We start from the raw sequence: 24,473 nt of genomic DNA, 5'->3' as shown, positions 1-24,473 counted from the left end.
CTTACAGGAGCATAATTTTTCAAAATCTATTGTCTTTGAAATAACAATTGCTATTTCTCCCCATCCCTCACTCTACATATCACCTTTAGTTTGCTCAAGACCAAAGTAACTTGTCCCAGTATCCAGGTGTCAGTAAATACCAGAATACTTTTTTTTTTTCTCTTTGGAAACAGAGTCTCACTTTGTCGCCCAGGCTGGAGTGCAATGATGCGATCTTGGCTCACTGCAACCTCCACCTCCTGGATTCAAGTGATTTTCCTGCCTCAGCCTCCCGAGTAGCTGGGATTACAGGCATCTGCCATCATGCCCAGTTAATTTTTGCATTTTTAGTTGAGACCAGGGTTTCACCATGTTGGCTAGGCTGGTCTCAAACTCCTGACCTCAGGTGATCCACCCACCTTGGCCTCCCAAAGTGCTGGGATTAGAGGCGTGAGCCACCATACCTGGCCGAGAATGCTTTTTTAAAAAAAATCTTTTTTTTTTTCTTTTTGGTTAAAACTACAGGATTCATTTTTCACGGAGATCTTAAGCAGAAGGAATCCCAACACTACATTGACCTGACAGCAGTGGAGATGCTCCAATCTAGGTGGAGAGCTTTGCTTCCTCTTTCAGTAGCACGTTATGGGAACACTGAAAAGCCCTGCTCAGATTGCTTTAATGGTGTCACTTACAAAGTCTCAAGGTTCAGAAGGCAGAGCAGAGGACTGTCTTTCTTGTGATCTCACTTAGGGGAACAATACGATTTACTGAGAAGGCACCAGTCCTCAAGAGTACGGGGTGAGCATCTAAGAACACCATTTGGCATCAGCTATTTTTAGTTTCTTTTTCCTTTTCTTTGAGACAGGGTCTTGCTGTTGCCCAGGCTGGAGTGCAGTGGCACAATTATGGTTCACTGCAGCCTCGACCTCCTGGGCTCAAAGGATCCTCCCACTTTAACCTCCCAAATAGCTCAGAATACAGACAAGCACCACCATGCCCGACTGATTTTTTTTGTAGTGACGGGGCTTCCCTATGTTGCCCAGGCTGGTCTCGAACTCAGGCTGGTTCAAGCAATCCTGCTGCCTTGGCCTTTCAAAGTGTTAGGAATACAGGTGGGAGCCACTGTGCCTGTCCATGTCAGCTATTTTGAATACTTTCCTAAATAAAACCGACACTAATCCAGACCACAGGATCTGACTGTAGAAATGAGTCTTTAACTATTTATTATTTATTTTGAGACAGGGTCTAGCTTTGTCACCCAGGCTAGAGTGCAGTAACACGATCATGGCTCACTGCAGCCTCGACTTCCCTAGGCTGAAGCAATCCTCTCGCCTCAGCCTTTTGAGTAGGTGAGACTATAGGCACATAATATCATATCCAGTTAATTTTTAAAATTTTTTGTAGTGATCAGGTCTTGCTATGTTGCTCAGGCTGGCCTCAAACTCCTGGCCTCAAGCGATCCTCCCGCCTCAGCCTCCCAAAGTGCTGGGACTATAGGCATTACCCACCTCACCCAGCCAGAAAACTTCTCTAGGAAGAGTTATCACATCAATCTGAAGTGCTGAGGTATTCTCTACCCCCAAATCCCACAAGAATAGTGACTAAGGAGGCTGTTATCCTTCACATAGCCTTATTGTTCCTGGTCAAAAACGTTTACCTCCCCAAGGGGATCTATCTCCTAGTCCAATTAGAAAGCCTAAGTAATATAATAGTCTAGTTAAAACACAACTGTTGCTCTAAAATAAATTAATTTGTGAAATACCAGACAAAGTTTCTAAGTTCTTGCCTCTAACTTGGAAATCATCAGTATTATGAAACAGAAAAAAGAATAAACAAACACATCACAGGCTTCGGCAAAGTAGTAATGTAAACTTTCTAGGCTAGAATGTGGATTTGGATTTGATATACTGAGCTTAAAGAAATTTTAAATGCAGTATAAGAATATATACCTCTTGCCAGGCGCAGTGGGTCACACCTGTAATCCCAGCACTTGGGGAGGGCAAGGCAGGCAGATCTCTTAAGGTCAGAAGTTTGAGACCAGCCCAGTCAACGTGGTGAGATCCTGTCTCTACTAAAAATACAAAAAGTTAGCCAGGCGTGGTAGCCCACGCTTGTAATTCCAGCTACTCAGGAGGCTGAGGCACGAGAATTGCTTGAAACTAGGAGGTGGAGGTTGCAGTGAGCTGAGATTGCACCACTGCACTCCAGCCTGGGTGAAAGAGCAAGACTCTGTCTCAAAATATATATATATATATATTTTAAAGGGAGACATATTCATAGAATTTTAAAAAGTATTCATAAAACATAGCATATATAATGAAACTAGAGGAAAGACTACACTTTAGATCTGTACTGCCCAACAAAGTCACCATTGGCCACATATTGCCCATGGTTATCAAACTGAAGAGCACAGATATAGGACATTTCTATCATTGCAGAAAGTTCTATCGAACAGTGCTGTTTTAGAAGAAGGTTTTAACTTTGTCAACAGCGTGCCTATGTCTGGGGAGTATGGGAAAGTAGTAGGGATAGATGAATAACTTAACTCCAAGAGAAATGACAATTATTGTTACTATAACTCTTACTACTGCTACTGATAGTAATGACTAATATTTATTGAGCATCTACATCTATTATGTACTACGCAGTTTTTTTTTTTTTGAGACAGAATGTTGCTCTGTCACCCAGGCTGGAGTGCAATGGCACAATCTCAGCTCACTGCAACCCCTGCCTCCCAGGTTCAAATGATTCCCCTGTCTCAGCCTCCCAAGTAGCTGGGATTACAGACACACGCTGCCACGCCCAGCTAATTTTTTGTATTTTAGTAGAAACGGGGTTTCACTGTGTTGCCCAGGCTGGTCTCAAACTCCTGAGCTCAGGCAATCCACTGGCCTCGGCCTCCTAAAGTGCTAGGATGACAGTTGTGAGCCAGCGCGCCTGGCCCAATTACTACGCAGCTTTTTATGTGCTTTGCATGTAATAAATAATTTTTTTTTTTTTTTTTTGAGACGGAGTCTGGCTCTGTCGCCCAGGCTGTAGTGCAGTGGCGCGATCTCAGCTCACTGCAAGCTCCACCTTCCGGGTTCACGCCATTCTCCTGCCTCAGCCTCCCGAGTAGCTGGGACTACAGGCGCCCGCCACCACGCCCAGCTAATTTTTTTTTGTATTTTTTAGTAGAGATGGGGTTTCACCGTGTTAGCCAGGATGGTCTCGATCTCCTGACCTCGTGATCCGCCCGTCTCGGCCTCCCAAAGTGCTGTGATTACAGGCTTGAGCCACCGCGCCCGGCCGCATGTAATAATTAATTTAATCCTTCTAAAACTCCTAGTTTTATTCCTGTTTTACAGATAAGAAACCTGAGGACACAACTCTTTAAATAACTTGCCCAAGGTCATAGAAATAATAAGTGAAGAGCCAGGATTCTAATCCATTTATTCCAGATTTTAATTTTTAATTTTATTTTTTTGAGATGAGGTCTCACTCTGGCGCCCAGGCTGGAATGCAGTGGTGTGATTGATCATGGCTCACTGCACCTCTGACTTCCTGGGTGCAAGGGATCCTTCTACCTCAGCCTCATAAGCAGCTAAGACTACAGTCACAGGCCACCATGTCCAGCTAATTTTTTTTTTTTTTGTAGAGATGGGGGTCTCTCCATGTTGCCCAGACTGGTCTTAATCTCAAGTAATTCTCCCACCGCTGCCACCTCGCAAAGTGCTGGAATTACAGGCATGAGCCACCTCACCCAGCTATTCTTTTAAAAGAATGAGCTTTAAAGTCAGAATATATCATGCTGCACTTCATGCATACAGATACATTCCTTCTGAATAGTTGCCACAAACAAGTCTGATGCCTTAAAAGGTCTAGTGTTTCAAAGCTGAAGAAGTTCTTTCTTAAATCTTAATCCAGTAAAGCCAAAGATCTAGTCAGAGAGAAATAAATTAAACAGAAGGCTATTCCTAGAACCTCTTTTTCTCTACAACGCTCTGGAACACACTCCACCTCTAATATAGGACCATTTACTTATTCTCTGAACTCTCCAGGGAAAGGTAAGCTGAGGCCAGTGATAATGATAAATCAATATAAGAGATCCTCTAGGATTATCTTATGTAAAGGCTTTCCAAAACGATGCCTCAGGTATCTTGACCTTTCAGAAAGGCAAAATTTTTCCCTCTACTTTTTATCCCACGAAGAGGGAGAACTCCTCCATCTAGAATTTATCTCCACGGCCTGTTTTATGTCACAAAGTGTAGGAGCATCTTAGTTAAATACCTCAATTTCAGCATCTTAATTATCTCAACTAAGTAGGGGGAAATTAAATCAATTGTATACCCCCACCTCAATTTGTGGGTGAACTGGAAAAAAACTTACCATACAAGAACAAATGAGGGGCCAGAGATCAACATACAGCTTTTATACAGTGAGGTCAGCAACCAGAAGTCAAGGATACAGGTGTATCAGGTGTTTTTGTTTTTGTTTTTGTTTTTTTGAGACGGAGTCTCACTCTGCTGTCGCCCAGGCTGGAGTGCAGTGGCGCGATCTCAGCTCACTGCAAGCTCCACCTCCCAGGTTCAAGCAATTCTCCTGCCTCAGCCTCCCAAGAGCAGCTGGGACTACAGGCGCCCACCACCAGGCCCAAGCTAATTTTTTTTTTTTTTTTTTTTTTTTTTTGTATTTTTAGTAGAGACGGGGTTTCACTGTGTTAGCCAGGATGGTCTCGATCTCCTGACCTTGTGATCCGCCTGCCTCGGCCTCCCAAAGTGCTGAGATTACAGGCGTGAGCCACCGTGCCCAGCCCAGGTATTTCATATTTTATGTGACCCTGATTACCCATAAAATATTTGGCAGCATATTTATTGCAAATTGGATACTTTTAAATTATTGCTTCTTTAAGAATTGATATTGTGAAGCCTTTATAAAGAACTCCTACTTCCATTATTTCTAAAAATCTACGTATTTCATATATGTGTGTGTGTATATATATATATATATATATATATATATATTTTGAGATGGGGTCTTGTTATGTTGCCCAGTCTGGTCTTTAACTCCTGAGCTCAAGCAGTCCTCTTGCCTCAGCCTCCTGAGCAGCTGGGACTATAGGAGTGTACCACCATGCCTGGCTCATATTTCATACTTTGAATTTGTTTAAAGCAGATGGTCCTTAATTCCCTCTCGATGATCTTAATGCAAAGTCTACAAATCAAATGAATTTACGGTGAGATCAGGTGGGATGTGATGGCTCAAGTCTGTAATCCTCGCACTTTGGGAGGTTGAGGCGAGTGGATCACTTGAGGCCAGGAGTTTGAAACCAGCCTGGGCAACATGGCAAAACCATGCCTCTACTAAAAATACAAACATTAGCCAGGTGTGTGCCTGTGGTCCCAGTTATTCGGGATGCTGTGGCAGAAGAATCGCTTGAACCCGGGAGGTGGAGGTTGCAGTGAGCCCAGACCATGCGCCAGTACACATGGTGAGGTCAGAGATTATAGGGATCCATGAATTTTGGCAATTTCTTTTTCTTTTTGGGACAGAGTCTAACTCTGCAGTCCGGAGTGCAGTGGCGTGACTGATTTCAGCTAACTGCAACTCCGACTTCTTGAGCTCAGGTGATTCTCCCACCTCAGCCTCCCAAGTAGCTGGGACTACAGGCACGTGCCACCATGGCAGGCTAGTTTTTTGTGATTTTAGTAGAGATGGCATTTCACCATGTTGCATAGGCTCGTCTCAAACTCCTGGACTCAAGCAATCTGCCCGCCTCGGCCTCCCAACGTGCTAGGATTACAGGCGTGAGCCACAACTTTGGTAATTTCTATATCAAAGAATAACATTCTCTTTAGCCAAAGTGGAGTTCTGGAAAACAAACAATAAGTCTCTACTAGAACTTCAAAAAAACCATGAAAAGCCATATTCAAATTACATAACTTTATTCATTTTTTTTTTAAGTTCCAGGAAAAGCAAGCCATTTAAAGAGTGCCTAAGCTGGGCACAGTGGCTCATGCCTGTAATCCCAGCACTTTGAGAGGCCAAAGCGGGCAGATCACGAGGTCAGGAGATCGACACCATCCTGGCTAAGACGGTGAAGCTCTGTCTCTACTAAAAATACAAAAAATTAGGCGAGCATGGTGGTGGGCGCCTGTAGTCCAGCTACTTGGGAGGCTGAGGCAGGAGAATCGCTTGAACCTGGGAGGTGGAGCTTGCAGTGGGCCCAGATTGCGCCACTGCACTCCAGCCTGGATGGCAGAGCGAGACTCCATAGAAAAAAAAAAAAAAGAATGCCTATAAACTTTCTTTAAAAACACACGGCTGGGCAGGCATGGTGGATCATGCCTGTAATTCTAGCACTTTGGGAGGCCGAGGCTGGTGATCACCTGAGGTCAGGAGCTCGAGAGCAGCCTGGCCAATATGGTGAAGCCCCATCTCTACTAAAAATACAAAAAATTAGCCAGGCATGATGATGCACACCTGTAATCCCAGCTACTTGGGAGGCTGAGGCAGGAGAATCGCTTGAACCCGGGAGGCGGAGGTTGCCGTAAGCCAAGATTGCACCACTGCACTCCAGCCTGGGCAACAAGAGTGAAACTCAGTCTCAAGGAAAAAACAAACAAACAAAAAAGAAAACCATGGCCATACATTATTAACAAAAACTTTTTTTTTTTTTTGAGACGGAGTCTCGCTCTTGTACCCCAGGCTGGAGTGCAATGGCACAATCTCGGCTCACTGCAACTTCCACCTCCTGGGTTCAAGTGATTCTCCTGGCTCAGCCTCCCAAGTAGCTGGAATTAGAGGTGTGTGCCACCACGCCTGGTTAATTTTTGTATTATTAGTAGAGATGAGGTTTCACCATGTTGGCCAGGCTGGTCTCGAACTCCTGATCTCGGGTGACCCGCCTGCTTCGGCCTCCCAAAGTGCAGGGATTACAGGCATGAGCCACCACGCCAGGCCAATAATAACTTTTATATGGAGTAGCCGTAGATAAAATGTCAAGTCTTGACTTTGAAGAACTGCCCCTATGTGCATGTAATTCATTTCAAACAGCAGTTACAGTTACAGCACATAGGTTTAATACATTTTTATTAAAACACACAGATCTGCCACACTAGCACCTGAGTAATTGGAAATCTTGAACAACATGGAGTACTCTGGGAATAGCTGACATCGATAGTTAAAAAGGCACATAACCACTATGGTGACATATGGTGAAATAAATACTCCTCCTGCAAGAACACTTATAAAATGAAGGTTTTATACTCATTAGGACATTTCTTGGCCTGCCTTCAAAATAATGAGGACACTGGGCTTCTAAATTCAGTCTAAGTGCCATTACTGCACAACAGTGAAGAAAGGAAGGGTGTCATTCCCATCAAGCACCACAGGACCAAATGTGCCCACATCAAGCACAGATGAATATGTTACTTGAGCCTCTTCCCCTAGAGCCAGGAGTCATCCTCATGGGCTTCATTCCCCAAACACACCAAAGGCCTCCTAAATCGCACAGCAGATATGATCAATGGAACAAATTTCAAAACAAAGCATGAGCCCAAAAGGCAGTTGTGGGAAACTGGATAATCAGATAGACATCCTATACAACAGAACTAACATTCCCTAAAACTGCTAATCAGTTCAGATGTTTCCCAAGGTTCCTATGAAATCAGAGGAAAATTTCACATGTGAAAGTGGTAGAATTACATGGCATTCTTGTTTACCTTTGCAAAGAAGCTGGTTAAACAGTGAAGCAGTTCCAAATCCTAGTTTGATTTCTACACCACTTTCCCACAATTGTAGTTTCTATTTCACAGAACCCAGGACTAAATAGAGCAGCTCAACTATTTGATAACAAGATAAAACAATCACCTGTTTTAATTGGGGATGCCTGTATTTTATGCATGATTAAAAAATATATGTATATACTTTTTGAGATGGAGTTTCACTCTTGTTGCCCAGGCTGGAGTGAAATGGCGCAATCTCAGCTCACTGCAGCCTCTGCCTCCCAGGTTCAAGTGATTCTCCTGCCTCAGCCTCCCTAGTAGCTGGGATTACAAGCATGCACCACCAAGTGGCTAATTTTGTATTTTTAGTAGAGACGGGGTTTCTCCATGTTGGTCAGGCTGGTCTCGAACTCTTGACCTCAGGTGATCCGCCCACCTTGGCCCCCCGAAGTGCTGGGATTACAGGCGTGAGCTACCATGCCCAGTCTAAAAAATATTTTTGTATCTCCATGGTATGATCATTTTTTAGTATTAGTTTATTGTTAAGGTGTTATAAATATACTGTTTGATGGCCTATTATGTGCTAACTACTGAGTACTATGAATTTTATATTTATTATCTAATTTAATCATTATAATCTTAAAATGCAGGTATTATTACTAGTCCCATTTTACAGATGAATAATAATAATGGTAGTTGAAGCTAATGCATAATGCTTATTACAATGAGCCAGAAACTGTTCTAGGTGCTACCTGAAAATTAAAAAAGAAAAAAAAAAAAAGCAAATTCCATGTTCTGAGTAACCAGAAATCCAACCTAAAGGGTTATTTAATGAAAGAAGAGTTAATCCCTTGTCTTTGGAAGTTTAGGTTCAGATAAGTCCCTATCCAAAAAATAAAAAATGCATTTCAAGTCCTCCTAAAGCCTTTTGGTCCTGATCTGCATACTACACAGTTGGCTCTGAGTACCGGTGTCTTAGGCAATAATAGCCAAATGTCACAAGATGAGAAGCAGGTTTACAATCCTAGCATTTTCTCAATATCACTTACATTCTCAACAAATAGAACTGTTACTCTATTCTTATACACTTCAGACTTTTGGGGAGAAACTGACTTATTTACTTATTTTTATTTCTTTAAGAAAATGAAAGTGCTTTAAAACACTTTCAAATAAAATAAACAATATAGAACTTTTAAAAGAAAAAGTCAGAACCCTTTCTACCCCATGGAAAATGGCTATTTTCATTGCTGTTTTCAAAGTATAGTATTTTTTTAAAAAACAGAAACATGTCTTTCACACATATATAGATTACACATGTGTTAGGATATATTTAACTTATTAATAAGGGAGCAAGCAGGAAGTAGTGCTAATTCAAAAGAGAATCTGAGGAAAAGAGGCATGCTAAAATGCCTGCTAAGAGCCAGGCACAGTGGCATGCACCTCTGTAGTCCCCAGCTACTCAGGAGACTGAGGCAGGAGGATGGCTTGATGCCAGGAGTTCCAGACCAGCTTGCGCAACATAGTGAGATCCTGTCTCTACAAAATATTTAAAAATTAGCTAGGTGTGGTGGTGTGTGCCTGTGGTCCTAGCTATTTGGGAGGCTGGGATGGGAGGATCACTTGAGCCCAAGAGTCTAGTCTAGCCTAGGCCATATACAGCACCCCCTGTTTCTTAAAGAAGTCTGCTAAGTTAAGGACAAAACTAGTTAACATCTATGGGACAGTAAAACTGTAACCTTTGGGTTAATATTCCTATTTGACAGACATGATCTGTATCTTTTACAGGCAAAAATCTACAATTTACATGTAACTTCACAAAGCCTAAGCCCTAACTAATGATAAACAGAAAGTAAAAAAAAAGCTACATTCCTCTAGGGTAGTTTTCAAACTGGCTATATCAGAAGCAGCTGGAGGACTTATTAAAAGATTGCTGGGCCTCACCTCTGAGTTTTGCTATTCAGTAGGTCTTGGGTGGGGCCTGAGAAGTGGCATTTCTTTTTTTTTTTTTTTTTTTTTTTTTGAGACGGAGTCATGCTCTGTCGCCCAGGCTGGAGTGCAGTGGCCGGATCTCAGCTCACTGCAAGCTCCGCCTCCCGGGTACACGCCATTCTCCTGCCTCAGCCTCCCAAGTAGCTGGGACTACAGGCGCCTGCCACTTCGCCCGGCTAGTTTTTTTTTTTTGTATTTTTTAGTAGAGACGGGGTTTCACCGTGTTAGCCAGGATGGTCTCGATCTCCTGACCTCGTGATCCGCCCGTCTCAGCCTCCCAAAGTGCTGGGATTACAGGCTTGAGCCACCGCGCCCGGCCAGAAGTGGCATTTCTAACAAGTTCTTAAGTGATGCTGATGGTTTGGGGAGTAGACTTTGAGAACCATGTCCTAGAGAGTTTAATAATCCTTGGGTGAGCCTGATAGATGATGCTCCAATAGGACAATAAAACGGTATCTAGTCATCTTTCTGCCTTATTTCCAAGTTCTGGATGATTTTTCTTAACACTGAACCTCTCCAGACTTATCTTCTGTGCATACACTCTGTGTATGAATATAAAGAACCCGGTTGGGCACAGTGGCTCATGCCTGTAATCCCAGCACTTTGGGAGGCTGAGCCAGGCAGATTACCTGAGGTCGGGAGCTCGAGACCAGCTTGACCAACATGGAGAAACCCCGTCTCTACTAAAAATACAAAATTAGCTGGGCGTGGTGGCTCACGCCTGTAATCCCAGCTACCTGGGAGGCTGAGGCAGGAGAATTGCTTGAACCTGGGAGGTGGAGGTTGTGGTGAGCCGAGATCGTGCCATTGCACTCCAGTCTGGGCAACAACAGCGAAACTCTGTCTCCAGAAAAAAAAAATATATATATAGTTACTTGCCAAAAAGAACAGTAAAGAATAATGGGATGAATAAAGTATGAGGTTCAGGTCATACTCCCCATCTTAACCACTCTGCGCAGACTCGCTTTCTCAGGGTGGGTCCAATATAAAGCATTCACTTGTAACTCCAGCTCCATCAGCAGTATACCAGTCCTTCACACACAAAACTGGCCTTGAGAGCAAAGTAATGCCAGATAGACCAGTTAACTAAAACCCAACCCACAGATGCGGTGTTTTTTGTTTTGTTTTGTGGTAGTGAGGAGCCTCAAACTGGCGTGTGTATAATAGGGGGTGGGAAGGATGGATTTTGCTGATAAAACCAAAGCTGGGTCTTGGAAAGCTCTGACTAAGCATCTGGCTTGGTAAAGTTGTCATCATGGTAGTGTGTGAAGTGACTGACCTCGATAGCAGGAATTCAGAGATCAGGAGGAAGAATAATTTGGACAGATATTTCCCAGAATACCATATTAGCATCAGAATCAGAAAACCTAGAGGGCATTAGAGGATAGCCTGGCACATTTAACTTAGAAGGAAACAGATCCCCTAAAGAAAAACTGCTGGAGTTATAATTTAACTGCTTACTAAAAACTATTTTGATTTTACAGGCAATACTTCGTAAGGGGAACAACAGCAACAAAAGCATGTTTCATGGTTCTGTGGTTAGAGGGAGGGATAAAAGGATAATTGAGAAAAACACTTCAAAATTCATGAGTATAAAGTCTGTCTTGACCATGACCACCTTGAAGACAACTATTCAGAATGGTCTCCAAAATACTGCAGCCCAAGGACTAAGGGGGTTCTATCTGGAACAGATACTAGTTTCTCTTCTGGTAATAAAAATATTTCCAACTTAACATCAATGTGGCCAATAATAATTACAAGTCTTTGCATTTATGTAAATGCCCATAGAGGATACAAGTATATAATGCGTTAAAGAAATAGGAAGTAAATACAAAGTTACAGCACCCCTAAACTCCTGCTTCCAGGAGTGCTCTTTAATTGCAGTTCTAATCAGGCGTGTTGAAATTATCCATTTAGATTCTCCCCAATAAGATTATACTATCCTAGAAGATAGGGACTATTTCTTACGAAAATGTTTGCTGAATTGAAGCCATCCACGGAAGCCAAATGGTTACAGACCCCTCATGAGCTGAGATCAGAATCGGCTCCAGCGAATCATAACATACCCTAGAGGCATCAGCCGACCTTTGGGTAGGGTTAAAGTCAAACATTTCTTTGGGTTTCCCCCTCTACCCACTCCATTTTTTTTCTTCCTATTTTACTCCTCAATTGTAAAAAGGCCAGAAAAGTTACTGATTGACATCAACATTCACTGGTATTAGACAAAACTTGTCTGGATCTCAGGATGCAGGGTATACATTATTATTACAACTATATTCACATCTTTTAAAATATCATTCTATGGGTCATTTATGAAAAATCCAAATAACAGGAACTTTTGTAATGGGCATGAGAAACTTTTAGATCTTGTCTATCTATGCCACAGGCATGAACTAAAGGAAATTCTCCACTGGCATTGTTTTCACTTCTTAACCGCATGAAAGACCACTTGATGAATAGGGCAGCACTTACCAGCTAAACATTAACAACAGGAACACCAGTAATAGTTCCTTGTTACCATTTCAAGTAGTCTTTTGATTCAATTTCTGAGGGAGGAGAGGAGGTCCAAAGTCTCAGTTTAATCTGATAATTTGTTCATTGCAGTTCTAATGGGGGTGGGGGGCATGGGGGGTACTCTTTCAAGTAGGGACTTTAAGAAGTGAAAACAATGTTACCAGTCATAAAGTTTCTGGCCTGGTGTCAAAACAGAAAAATCCCAGTCAGCCCTGAGAGTGAACCAAACTGAAATATGGTAAAATCTTACTTATTCTCTCCCTGGGAGGACCAAAAGTTACCCAGATCTGTGCTATGCAAATTTTCCCACTCTTCTCTTTAGCAGGAAGTAATGTGTATACACCTTAGAAAAGCATGTATTCTGGAAAAATGAACTTTCTAAATAAACAGGAAGGATTCCTTCCTTTTCTAAGGGAACCTACTGGCTCTGCTGTCATTCACATGTCCTGAGACCATCACAGGTCCAGTTTGTTACAGGACTGCAAAGGGCTAGAGGAAACAAGGAAGAACCACCACCTCACGAAGGTTAACCAGGAATAGGTCCATGGGTCAGGGAGGAGCTAATATAATAACTTAAAATATTCTCTTAAATAACATCTTAACTCCTTCTTAATCAAAAGCACATCATTTTAATAAGAACAAACAGGCCAGGAGCAGTGGCTCACGCCTGTAATCCCAGCACTTTGGGAGGCCGAGGCAAGCAGATGACCTGAGGTCGAGAGTTCAAGATCAGCCTGACCAACACGGAGAAACCCCATCTCTACTAAAAAACAAACAAACAAACAAACAAACAAAAACAAAACAAAAAAAAAATGAGCTGGGCATGGTGGCGCATGCCTGTAATTCCACCTACTTGGGAGGCTGAGGCAGGAGAATCACTTGAACCCGGGATTCTCCAGTCTCAGCCTCCCAAGTAGCTGGGACTACAGACATGCACCATCACGCCCGGTTAATTTTTGTATTTCAGCAGAGATGGGAGTGTTTCACCATGTTAGCCAGGCTGGTCTCGAACTCCTGACCTCATGATCCACCCACCTCGGCCTTCCAAAGGGCTGGGATTACAGGTGTGAGCCACCGCACCTGGCCTTTTCTTTTCTTTTTTTTTTTGACAGAGTCTCTCTCTGTCACCCAGGCTGGAGTGCAGTGGCACAATTTCGGCTCCTGGGTTCAAGCGACTACAGGCACAAGCTACTGGGACTACAGGCACAAGCTATCACATCTGCCTAATTTTCTATATTTTTAGTAGAGATGGGGTTTCGTCATGCTGGCCAGGCTGGTCTCCAACTCCTGACGTCAGGTGATCTGCCTGTCTCAGCCCCCCAAAGTGCTGGGATTATAGGTGGTAGCCACCGAGCCCAGCCTTTTTTTTTTTTTTTTTAAGACAGAGTATCACTGTTCCCCAGGCCGGAGCGCAGTGGCACAATCTCACTTCAAGCGATTCTCGTGCCTCAGCCTCCTGAGTAGCTGGAATTACACATGTGCCACCACACCTGGCTATTTATAATTTTTTTTTTTTTTTTGAGATGGAGTTTCACTCCTGTTGCCCAGGCTGGAGTGCAATGGCGTGATCTCGGCTCACTGCAACCTCTGCCTCCCGGGTTCAAGCGATATTCCTGCCTCAGCCTCCCGAGTAGCTGGGATTACAGGCATGAACCACCATGCCCAGCTAATTTTGTATTTTTAGTAGAGACAGGGTTTCTCCATGTTGGTCAGGCTAGTCTCAAACTCCCAACCTCAGGTGATCCGCCTGCCTTGGCCTGCCCAAAGTGCTGGGATTACAGGCGTGAGCCACCATGCCTGGTCTATTCTTTGTTTTGTTTTTTGCTTGTTTTGTTTTGTTTTTGAGATGGAGTTTCACTCTGTCACCTAAGCTGGAGTGCAGTGGTTCAATCTCACTGCAACCTCCGCCTCCCAGGCTCAAGTGATCTTCCCACATCAGCCTTCCAAGTAGATGGCACCACAGACATGCAAACCACACCTGGCTAATTTTTTGTATTTTTGATACAGACAGGATTTCATCATGTTGCCTAGGCTCATCTGGAACTCCTGAGCTCAAGTGATCCGCCTGCCAAGGCCTCCCAAAGTGCTGGGATTACAGGCGCGTGTCACCAGTCCCCACTCCCAGTTTAACCCATTAATCCAGGTTCGAATTAATCCATTCTGTTCTCATGACCCAAACACCTCTTAAAGACCCCACCTCTCAATACTGCTACACTGGGGATGAACTTTCTTTTTTTTTTTTTTTTTTTTGAGACGGAGTCTCGCTCTGCCGCCCAGGCTGGGGTGCAGTGGCCGGATCTCAGCTCACTGCAAGCTCCGCCTCCCGGGTTCACGCCATTCTCCTGCCTCAGCCTCCCGAGTAGTTGGGACTACAGGCGCCGGCCACCGCGCCCGGCTAGTTTTTTGTATTTTTTAGTAGAGACGGGGTTTCACCGTGTTAGCCAGGATGGTCTCGATCTCCTGACCTCGTGATCCGCCCGTCTCGGCCTCCCAAAGTGCTGGGATTACAGGCTTGAGCCACCGCGCCCGGCCTGGGGATGAACTTTCAACACATGTTTCAGAGGAAACAAACACTCAAACCGTGGCAAGCCCCATCACTTCCAGTGTCTCTGCTAGATGGAGTCAGGCAGCATTAAAAGGAGAAAACAATTTAATTAGGCCTAACAACTGGACGCTGAAGTGCTTAGAATTTGTCCAGAAAATAATTCCCAAGGGAAGATTGGGGATGAATTCATAAATATAATCATGTCCCTTTCTTTTCATCATCCTTCACTTATTCACCATAGCCTTCAAGATAAAAGCCAGGCCAGGTGCAGTGGCTCATGCCTGTAATCCCAGTACTGTGTGAGGTTGAGGTGGGAAGATTACTTGAGGCCAGGAATTCAAGACCAGCCTGAGCAATACAGCAAGACTCTGACTCTCTCTAAAAAAAAAAAAAAAAAGAAGAAGAAGAAGAAGAAAAAAAGATAAATTCCAAATCCCTTTCTTAACATGAGATACATACACACACACACAAAATTCCATTCTTTAAGCAAGTACTATATGCCAGGTACTAGAGTCAGCAGTAAATAAAACAGACAAAAAGCCCTCAGCCCCAGGAAGCGTATAGCTTGCTGAGGGGAAGAAAGTGTGTTATATGGTGATAAGTGCCGAGGGAAAAAACAAAACAAAACAAAACAAAACAAAACAAAAAATACAGGAGGAAAAGGAGTCAGGAGTCAAGGGAAGTTGTCCTTTCAAACTGTAGTTAGGGAATGCCTCATAGAGGGAGACATATGAATAAAGACATGTGAAGCAGGTAAAGGAGAGAGTCACAAGGACATGCAGGAAAAGTGCTCCAGGCAGAAAAAGCAAGAGCAGAGGCCCAATTGTGAGGTTAAAATACAGTGAGGGGCAGGAATGCAGGAGGCAGAGGTCAGAGAGATGAGGGGACAAGATGATTATGCAGGACCCTGTTTGGCCATACTTTGATCCCTAACTACCGTGTGTGTGTGTGTGTGTGTGTGTGTGTGTGTGTGTGTGTGTGTGTGTTGGCATCTAGCACTGTTGCCCAGGGGTGTGTGTGTGTGTGTGTGTGTGTGTGTGTTGGCATCTAGCACTGTTGCCCAGGGGTGTGTGTGTGTGTGTGTGTGTTGGCATCTAGCACTGTTGCCCAGGCTGGAGTGCAGTGGCATGATCTCAGCTCACTGTAACCTTCGCCTCCCAGGTTCAAGTGATTCTCCTGCCTCAGCCCCCCAAGTAGCTGGGATTACAGGTGCACGCCACCACACCTGGCTAATTTTTGTATTTTAAGTACAGACAGGGTTTTACCATGTTGGCCAGGCTGGTCTCGAACTCCTGAACTCAGATGATCTGCCCACCTCAGCTTCCCAAAGTGCTGGGATTACATGCGTGAGCCACTGTGCCTGGCCCCTAACTACCTTTCTAATACCCACTTGTACCACTCTCCCCTCACATATCCTGGTTCAGGAAAACCCAACCTATTTGTTAAGTCCATGGACATACCAAACTCTCTTACCTTCATCCATAGCCTTTTTCCAATGGCTATCCATAGCCCTCTTCCTTTACAGAAGAAAGTGTTCGGTTTTCTTCTGCTAGATGGAGAACTACTTAGGATTAGGAACTCCTGTTACTTAGTACTATACCTGCATACCTAGCATAGTCATTGGATGTTCAATGGTCCTCTGTAGGCTGGGCGCAGTGGCTCATGCTTGTAATCTCAGCACTCTGGGAGGCTGAGGCGGGTGGATCACCTGAGGTCAGGAGTTCGAGACCAGCCTAGCCAACATGGTGAAACCCCGTTTCTACTTTAAAAAAAAAAAAAAAATGTAGCTGGGTGTGGTGGTGCGCGTCTGTAGTCCCAGCTAGCAGAGAGGCTAAGGCAGGAGAATCATGTGAATCTGGGAGGCGGAGGTTGCAGTGAGCCAAGATTGTGCCACTGCACTCCAGCCTGGGGGACAGCGCAAGACTCCGTCTCAACAAGAAAAAAAAAAAAAGTACTCTGTAGACCGAAATGATTAATGTCTAACATGTAAAGCATGAAGTCTGGCCAGATGTCCACAGAGACACAAGCTGTAAGGGTCACTGCAACTCTCTTTTCTTAGAGACAGAGATTCGCTCTTGTTACCTAGGCTAGAGTGCAACGGCACGATCTTGGCTCACTGCAACCCCTCTGCCTCCCAGGTTCAAGTGATTCTCCTGCCTCAGCCTCTCGAGTAGCTGGGATTACGGGCATGCACCACCACGCCCAGCTAATTTTGTATTTTAAGTAGAGACCGGGTTTCATCATGTCAGTCAGGTTGGTTTCGAACTCCTTACTCAAGTGATCCACCCACCTCGGCCTCCCAAAGTGCTGGGTAGGCGTAAGCCACCATGTCCGGTGGATCACCGCAACTCTCTAGTAGTTAAAGGCTTGGCTGAAGGAGCAAGAGTATGAACAGAGGTAGAGGTGGAGAGAGAGGAAGATTATGCAGGATCCTGTCAGCCACACTTTGATCCCTAACTACCTTTCCTATCCCTGAGACCCAAGGTGGCAGCAAGTAGGATTCTGGGTAAAAGGACATGCTAGTCATCAAAATTTGTGTACATAAAAATCCATAGCTTTTCCTGATGTTATAACTTCTAGCCTTTGCATGAACAATGGCTAGCATTTGATGAATTCTTATGAATATTTCATTTTCATGAAAATATCAATCAGGGTCCCCAGAACATGCAACTGCAAAAACAATCCTGTTGAATGGATGTAAAGTTCTTGTCTTGATTCTTTTTGTTTCTTTCAGATTCCCTAAAGACAAAGCCAGTTTGCCAGACCTCTCATCCAAAGAACCTGATTACTCCTTAGCTAGTATCTCAGTGTATATAAAGATGTCAACTTCGCCGGGCGCGGTGGCTCACGCCTGTAATCCCAGCACTTTGGGAGGCCGAGACGGGCGGATCACGAGGTCAGGAGATCGAGACCATCCTGGCTAACACGGTGAAACCCCATCTCTACTAAAAAATACAAAAAACTAGCCGGGCGAGGTGGCGGGCGCCTGTAGTCCCAGCTACTCAGGAGGCTGAGGCAGGAGAATGGCGTAAACCCGGGAGGCGGAGCTTGCAGTGAGCCGAGATCCGGCCACTGCACTCCAGCCCAGGCGACAGAGCCAGACTCCGTCTCAAAAAAAAAAAAAAAAAAAAAAAAAAAGATGTCAACTTCATCATCATTTCCCAGAAACGCTCTCCAGCTGAGTACTGTATTGTATGTAATACGAACAAAAACTATGAAAGGTAGGTATTACCATCTCTACCCTAAAGGTAAGGCAACTGGGGTTAAACAACCGGTAACCAGGAAGTGACAGGGCTCAAATGAAAAAGTATGCTTGCCTGGCACAAAATCCATCATTTTTATGGTATTACTAACGAGCCTCCCTCCCTCCTACAATATCTTCCTCACATTACTTTAGGTCACTAGCCCTTAATAATTAGTATCTTTTATTATTAGCCAAGTGGTCTTTCCTCCCCAAACCTCTGTAACACTTAGTTATACCACCAGATCTTTCTAGATGGAGTAGGACTAAGGAAATGGAGAGCTCTGTGGGATGCTTGCCATGTCTAAAATATCTCTTAAAGTTGACAAGTAGGAAATGAGTGCATATATCCACTGAAACATACAAATAATGTTGATGGCAGCTATACTCAAAGTAGAAACAGCCCAAGTATCCATCAACAGGAGAACAAGTTTTTTTTTTAAAAAAAAAAAAAAAAAAAAAAAAAAGGCTGGGCGCAGTGGCTCATGCCTGTAATCCCAGCACTTTGGGAGGCCGAAGCGGGTGGATCATCTTAGGTCAGGTGTTCACAACCAACATGGTCAACATGGTGAAACCCCGTCTCTACTAAAAATGCAAAAATTAGCCGGGTGTAGTGGTAGGCACCTGTAATCCCAGCTACTTGGGAGGTTGAGGCAGGAGAATTGCTTGAACCTGGGAGGCGGAGGTTGCAGTGAGCCGAGATAGCGCCATTGCACTCCAGCCGGGGCGACAGAGCAAGACTCCGTCTGAAAAAATAAATAAATAAAATAAAAAATAATAAAAAAAAATTGGGGGCCGGGCATGGTGGCTCATGCCTGTAATCCTAGCACTTTGGAGGCTGAGGTGGGCAGATCTCTTGAGCCCAGGAGTTCAAGACCAGCCTGGACAATGTGGTGAAGCCCTGTCTCAACACAAATACAAAAATTAACCAGGTGTGGTGGTGCACACCTGTAGTCCCAGCTACTTGGGAGGCTGAGGTGGGAGGATCACTTGAGCCCAAGAGGTAGAGGCTGCAGTGAGCCAAGATTGTGCCACTGCACTCTCCAGCCTAGGCAACAGGGCGAGACTCTGTCTCAATAAAGAAAAAAAAGTGATATATTCATATTAAGAGACACTCACGGTAATGGAAGGGAATAAACTACTGATAGATGCAACCACATAGATGAATCTCAAAAACATGTTCAAAGAAAGAAGCTGGACACAAAATACTACCTACTGTAGACTTCCATTTACACGAAGTTCAAGAACACAGAACTATGCTTTGGGAATCTGAGGCAGGAGGATTGCTTGAGACCAGGCATTCAAGACCAGGCTGAGAGACATACCAATACCCTATCTCTACAAAAACTAAATTAGTCAGGCATGGTGGTATGCATCTGTAGTCCCAGCTACTTGGGAGGCTGAGGCAGGAGGACTGCTTGAGCCCAAGAGTTGGAGTTGCAGTGAGCTATGATAACCATGCCATTGCACTGCTGCCTGGGTGATAGAATGAAACTTTGTCTCAAAAAAAAAAAAAAAAAAAAAAAAAAAAGAACAGAACAACGCCACAGTGTTAGAAGTCAGAATAGGAGCTGACCTCTATGGGGGTGGTAAAGACAGGAAATGGGCATGAGGGAGCTTTTCTGAGGTGAAGAAAGTTTTCGTATCTTGACCTAGGTAATGATGACATGACTGTATACATATGTAAAAAACAAAATTTCTGAGTTGTGCACTTAAGATTTGCTCATTTTACTATAAGTAATGTATGTCCCCCCCCATGCAAATTATGCCCCTTTTTTTGTGGGGGGGGAGATGGAATCTTGCTCTGTCTCCAGGCTAGAGTGCAGTGGCGCGATCTTGGCTCACTGCAACCTCTGCCTCCTGGGTTCAAACGATTCTCCTGCCTCAGCCTCCCAAGTAGCTGGGACTATAGGCGCCCACCACCACGCCCACCTAATTTTTGTATTTCAGTAGAGACGGGGCTTCACCATGTTGGCCAGGATTGTCTCGATCTTCCGGTCTCATGATCTGCCCGCCTCAGCCTCCCAAAGTGCTGGGATTACAGGCATGAGCCACTGCACCCAGCTATCAAATTATGTCTTAATAGAATAATATTGTTTTTAAAAAAAGAATCGCTAATGTAAAAGCTGGTGATAAACTGTAAACCATGTTCTTACTGGTGTCACATGGACCACCAACTACTTTAGCCAGTAAGCAAAAATATCAGCAATCCATTATTAGAATTAAAATTCATTATATGAGGTTTTTAAGAACCCATTCATCACATAAAATGCATCTACCCTGTAACTCACATACGTAAATCAAACAGTAAGAAACATTTTGAGATTCAGCAGTGGGATTTCAGAAAGCTTACTAAAATGGGAGAGAAGACAAAAAAGGGGACACAATATATAAGCCAACAAATCAAATATAAAACCCACAACTCATCATCACTTCTAGAGAGAACTACAGAAAAGAGGAAATTATCAGGGGCACAATTTATTTGAAAAGTAGAATCAATTAAAGCATAGTACACCAGGTGCGATGGCTCATGTCTGTAATCCCAGCACTTCAAGAGGCCAAGGCAGGGGGATCACTTGAGGCTAGGAGTGTAAGACCAGTCTGGGCATTATAGTGAGACCCTGTCTCTACAAATAATAAAATAAAATAGCCGCGCATGGTGGTACATGCCTGTAGTCCTTGCTACTTGAGAGGCAGAAGCAGGAGGATCGCTTGAGCCCAGGAATTTGAGGCTGCAGTGAGCTATGATCATGCCACTGTACTCCACCCAGCGACAAAAAGCTAGACCCCGTCTCTTACCCAAAAACAGAAAAGGAAAAACAAAAAATAAAAAGCCATAATTCAAGAGTTCATCTCCTTAAGGAGGAATGAGAAATAGCTTCTGCGTTTTAAAAGGACAAAGGAGGCCAGAAGTGGTTGCTCATGCCTGTAATCCCGGCACTTTGGGATGCTGAGGCAGGTGGATCACCAGAGGTCAGGAGTTGGAGACTAGCCTGGCCAACATGGCAAAACCCCGTCTCTACTAAAAATACAAAAAATCAGCCAGGTGTGGTGGTGGTACATGCTTGTAATCCCAGCTACTTGGGAGGCTGAGGGAGGAGAACTGCTTGAACCCAAGAGGCAGAGATCGCAGTGAGCCAAGATTGCGCCACTGCACAGCCTTGGCAACAGAGCAAGACTCCGTCTCAAAATAAATAAATAAATAAGAGCAAAGGAGCCTCCTAGAATTCAAGGTGATATTTATAAGTCAATAAATGACTCATCACAGCTCTTACCCACCTAGGAGCAGCACATCTCCTCACAGTTATGACAGGAAAACTTGGCCAGATGAAGTGGCTCATGCCTGTAATACCAGTACTTTGGGAGGCCAAGGCGGGCAGATCACGAGGTCAGGAGATCTCATGTTCTAGCTATCCTGGTTAACACAGTGAAACCCCATCTCTACTAAAAATACAAAAAATTAGCAGGGCGTGGTGGCGTGGGCCTGTAGTCCCAGCTACTCGGGAGGCCAAGGCAGGAGAATGGCGTGAACCCGGGAGGCGGAGCTTGCAGTGAGCCGAGATTGCACCACTGCACTCCAGCCTGGGCGACAGAGCGAGACTCCGTCTCAAAAAAACAAAAAAACAAAAAAAAACAACAAACAAACAAACAAACAAAAAAACAAACAGAAAACTGGAAAACTTGAGAAAATGGCCTGATCCTAATTACATAGAAACTAAACAGCCAAACATTGAGTATGAGCCATGAATTGGTCCATGACACTAGTGAGTGTCCTTGAAACCAAGAGGGTCATTCCTGGGAGGCAGAAGTTAGAAATGACTCTTATGTTCCTCTCCCACTTAGGATTAGCCTTTTATAACTACATTTAGGACATAAAAAGTTAATCTATATAGCATTGGAGATATACAAGGATAAGGCATCATATGAAATGAAACTTGTTGTGGTAATAAAACATGAAGTATTGTTAGGAGGAGATTACATGAATACCTGAGAATAAAGAGAAACAATGCTAGATGGTTTGAGAGTTTTACTCCATGGGTGAACCCAAGAGTAAAAAAAAACTGTTTGTCCAGATGGTAGGCAGACAGGATCATAACATGTAGATTTGAAGGCTGAGAATTCCAAGAAAAGTCACTGCTTATTTTCACTGACACTACCGACTTCTCTATAAAATAAGAGGATTTTATTTTAGATGGTTTTAAGAAAGAATAGAAAAGGCTCATGAGTTTGACCCAATGACAAGTTAAAGGAGACAGGATTTTCAACATGGAGGAGAAAGAGCTAAGGACAGATATTAATACATTTTGGTAATAAATACAAATGAGTAGAAATGGATTGTCTCATTCACAAAGAAAATATTAAAACAATGAGATCAATCACTTGTTTTTAAGACAGAATAGAAGCTAGGAGTATATTTGAAAGGCACGTGTGTCCTCTTGTTATACTGTCCGATATTCAGCAGTTAAACATCATCCACTTCTTCCCCAGGGCCACAGATTTGGCATTCTCCTAACACATATGCATATTATAATTTTAAAAATTATTATAAAGTGTTTAGGTGCAAAACAATGTTAAAAAGCAGAGTCGAATAGCAACAAGTACATTGATACATTATTCTATTTTTTTTCTTTTTTCCTCCTCCCTGCCCCCGCTACTAAAACATTATTTTAAAAAATTCCATATCCAGGCTGGGCATGGTGGCTAATGCTTGTAATCTCAGCATTTTGGGAGGCTGAGGTGAGCGGATCACTTGAGCTCAGAAGTTTGAGACCAGGCTGGCGAACACGGTGAAACACTGTCTCTACTAAAAATACAAAAATTAGCCGGGCATGGTGGTATACACCTGTAATTCCAGCTACTCAGGAGGCTGAGGCAGGAGAATTGCTTGAATCCAGGAGGCAGAGGTTGCAATGGGCCAAAATTTGCCACTGCACTCCAGGCCGGGTGACAGAGCGAGAGACTGCCTCAAAAAAATAAAAAATAAAAAAATTCCACATCCAGGCTGGGCGTGGTGGCTCAGGCCTATAATCCCAGCACTTTGGGAGGATGAGGCAGGAAAATAACTTAAGCCCAGAAGTTCGAGACTGGCCTGGGCAACAGGGCAAGACCCTGTCTCAACAAAAAATTTAAAAAATTAGCTGGGCTTGGTGGCATATGTCTACAGTCCCAGCTACTCGGGAGGCTGAGGCAAGAGGATCACTTGAGCCCAAGAGGTCGAGGCTGCAGTGAGCCATGTTCGTGCCACTGTACTCCAGCCATGTTCGTGCCACTGTACGTCCAGCCTGGGTGATGGAGTGACACCCTGTCTGAAAAATAAATAATTTTTAAAAATCCACATCCAGGCTGGGTGTGGTGGCTCACACCGGTAATCCCAGCATTTTGGGAGGCCGAGGCGGGAGGATCACCTGAGGTTGGAAGTTTAAGACCATTCTGACCAACATGGAGAAACCCTGTCTCTACTAAAAATACAAAATTAGCTGGGCGTGGTGGCACATGCCTGTAATCCCAGCTACTTGGGAGGCTGAGGCAGGAGAATCGCTTGAACCCGGGAGGCGGAGTTTGCGGTGAGCTGGAGATCGCGCCACTGCACTCCAGCCTGGGCAACAGGAGCAAAACTCCATTTCAAAAACAAACAAACAAAAAAATCCACATCCAGCTATTTCAATGTTAGCATCAACGTTTGAGACCTAAGCCAAAGGATGGACTGGGAAATCTTTTCCCAGAATAGACTCTACTGTCTTTATTTTGTTTTTGTTTTGTTTTTTGTTAGAATAGACTCTACTGTCAGCTGCTCTAGTTATACCTGATACCAGGTATCAGTCCCAGACTCCCTTGTTTAGATACTTCCTGGTGATATCACCACAGGCTCAGGGAAGAGAACCTAGGACTAAGCTTTTCCACTAGACACATGACAGTAAGCTTCATTAATGGGACTGAGAGCCCCATATGTAATACCTTCTTAAGGTATCATTTACACTATAAGGGAAACAATAATACTCTGGACAGTTATTGCTAGACAGTTATTTCTCTTTTTTTTCTTTTTTTTTGAGATGGAGTTACGCTCTTGTTGCCCAGGCTGGAGGCTGGAGTGCAATGGCGCAATCTCGGCTCACCACAACCTCTGCCTCCCGGGTTCAAGTGATTCTCCTGCCTCAGCCTCCCGAGCAGCTGGGTCTTGAACACCTGACCTTGTGATCCACCTGCCTCGGTCTCCCAAAGTGCTGGGATTACAGGCGTGAGCTACTGTGCCTGACCTGTGGCAAGTTTTAAAACTGAAATTTGTTCCCTTTTTGTAAATGGGTTTGGGTTAATCTCTAAGTAGTTTTGAAAATCAAGGCCGGGCGCGGTGGCTCACGCCTGTAATCCCAGCACTTTGGGAGGCCGAGGCGGGCGGATCACAAGGTCAGGAGATCGAGACCACGGTGAAACCCCGTCTCTACTAAAAATACAAAAAATTAGCCGGGCACGGTTGTGGGCGCCTGTAGTCCCAGCTACTCGG

The 24,473-nt window shown here is 44.1% G+C and overlaps 1 protein-coding gene across 2 annotated transcripts in view; it reads right to left on the bottom strand.

Moving 5' to 3' along the window:
• The window catches only part of FBXO42 (F-box protein 42), a 98,346-nt gene that overhangs the window by 10,919 nt on the left and 62,954 nt on the right, over nucleotides 1-24,473 (bottom strand). The window lies entirely within an intron of this gene.

Source organism: Macaca fascicularis, chromosome 1 (genome assembly GCF_037993035.2).
Source record: "Macaca fascicularis isolate 582-1 chromosome 1, T2T-MFA8v1.1".
Classification (NCBI taxonomy): Eukaryota; Metazoa; Chordata; class Mammalia; order Primates; family Cercopithecidae; genus Macaca; species Macaca fascicularis.
This window is presented reverse-complemented; position numbering and strand designations above follow the sequence as displayed.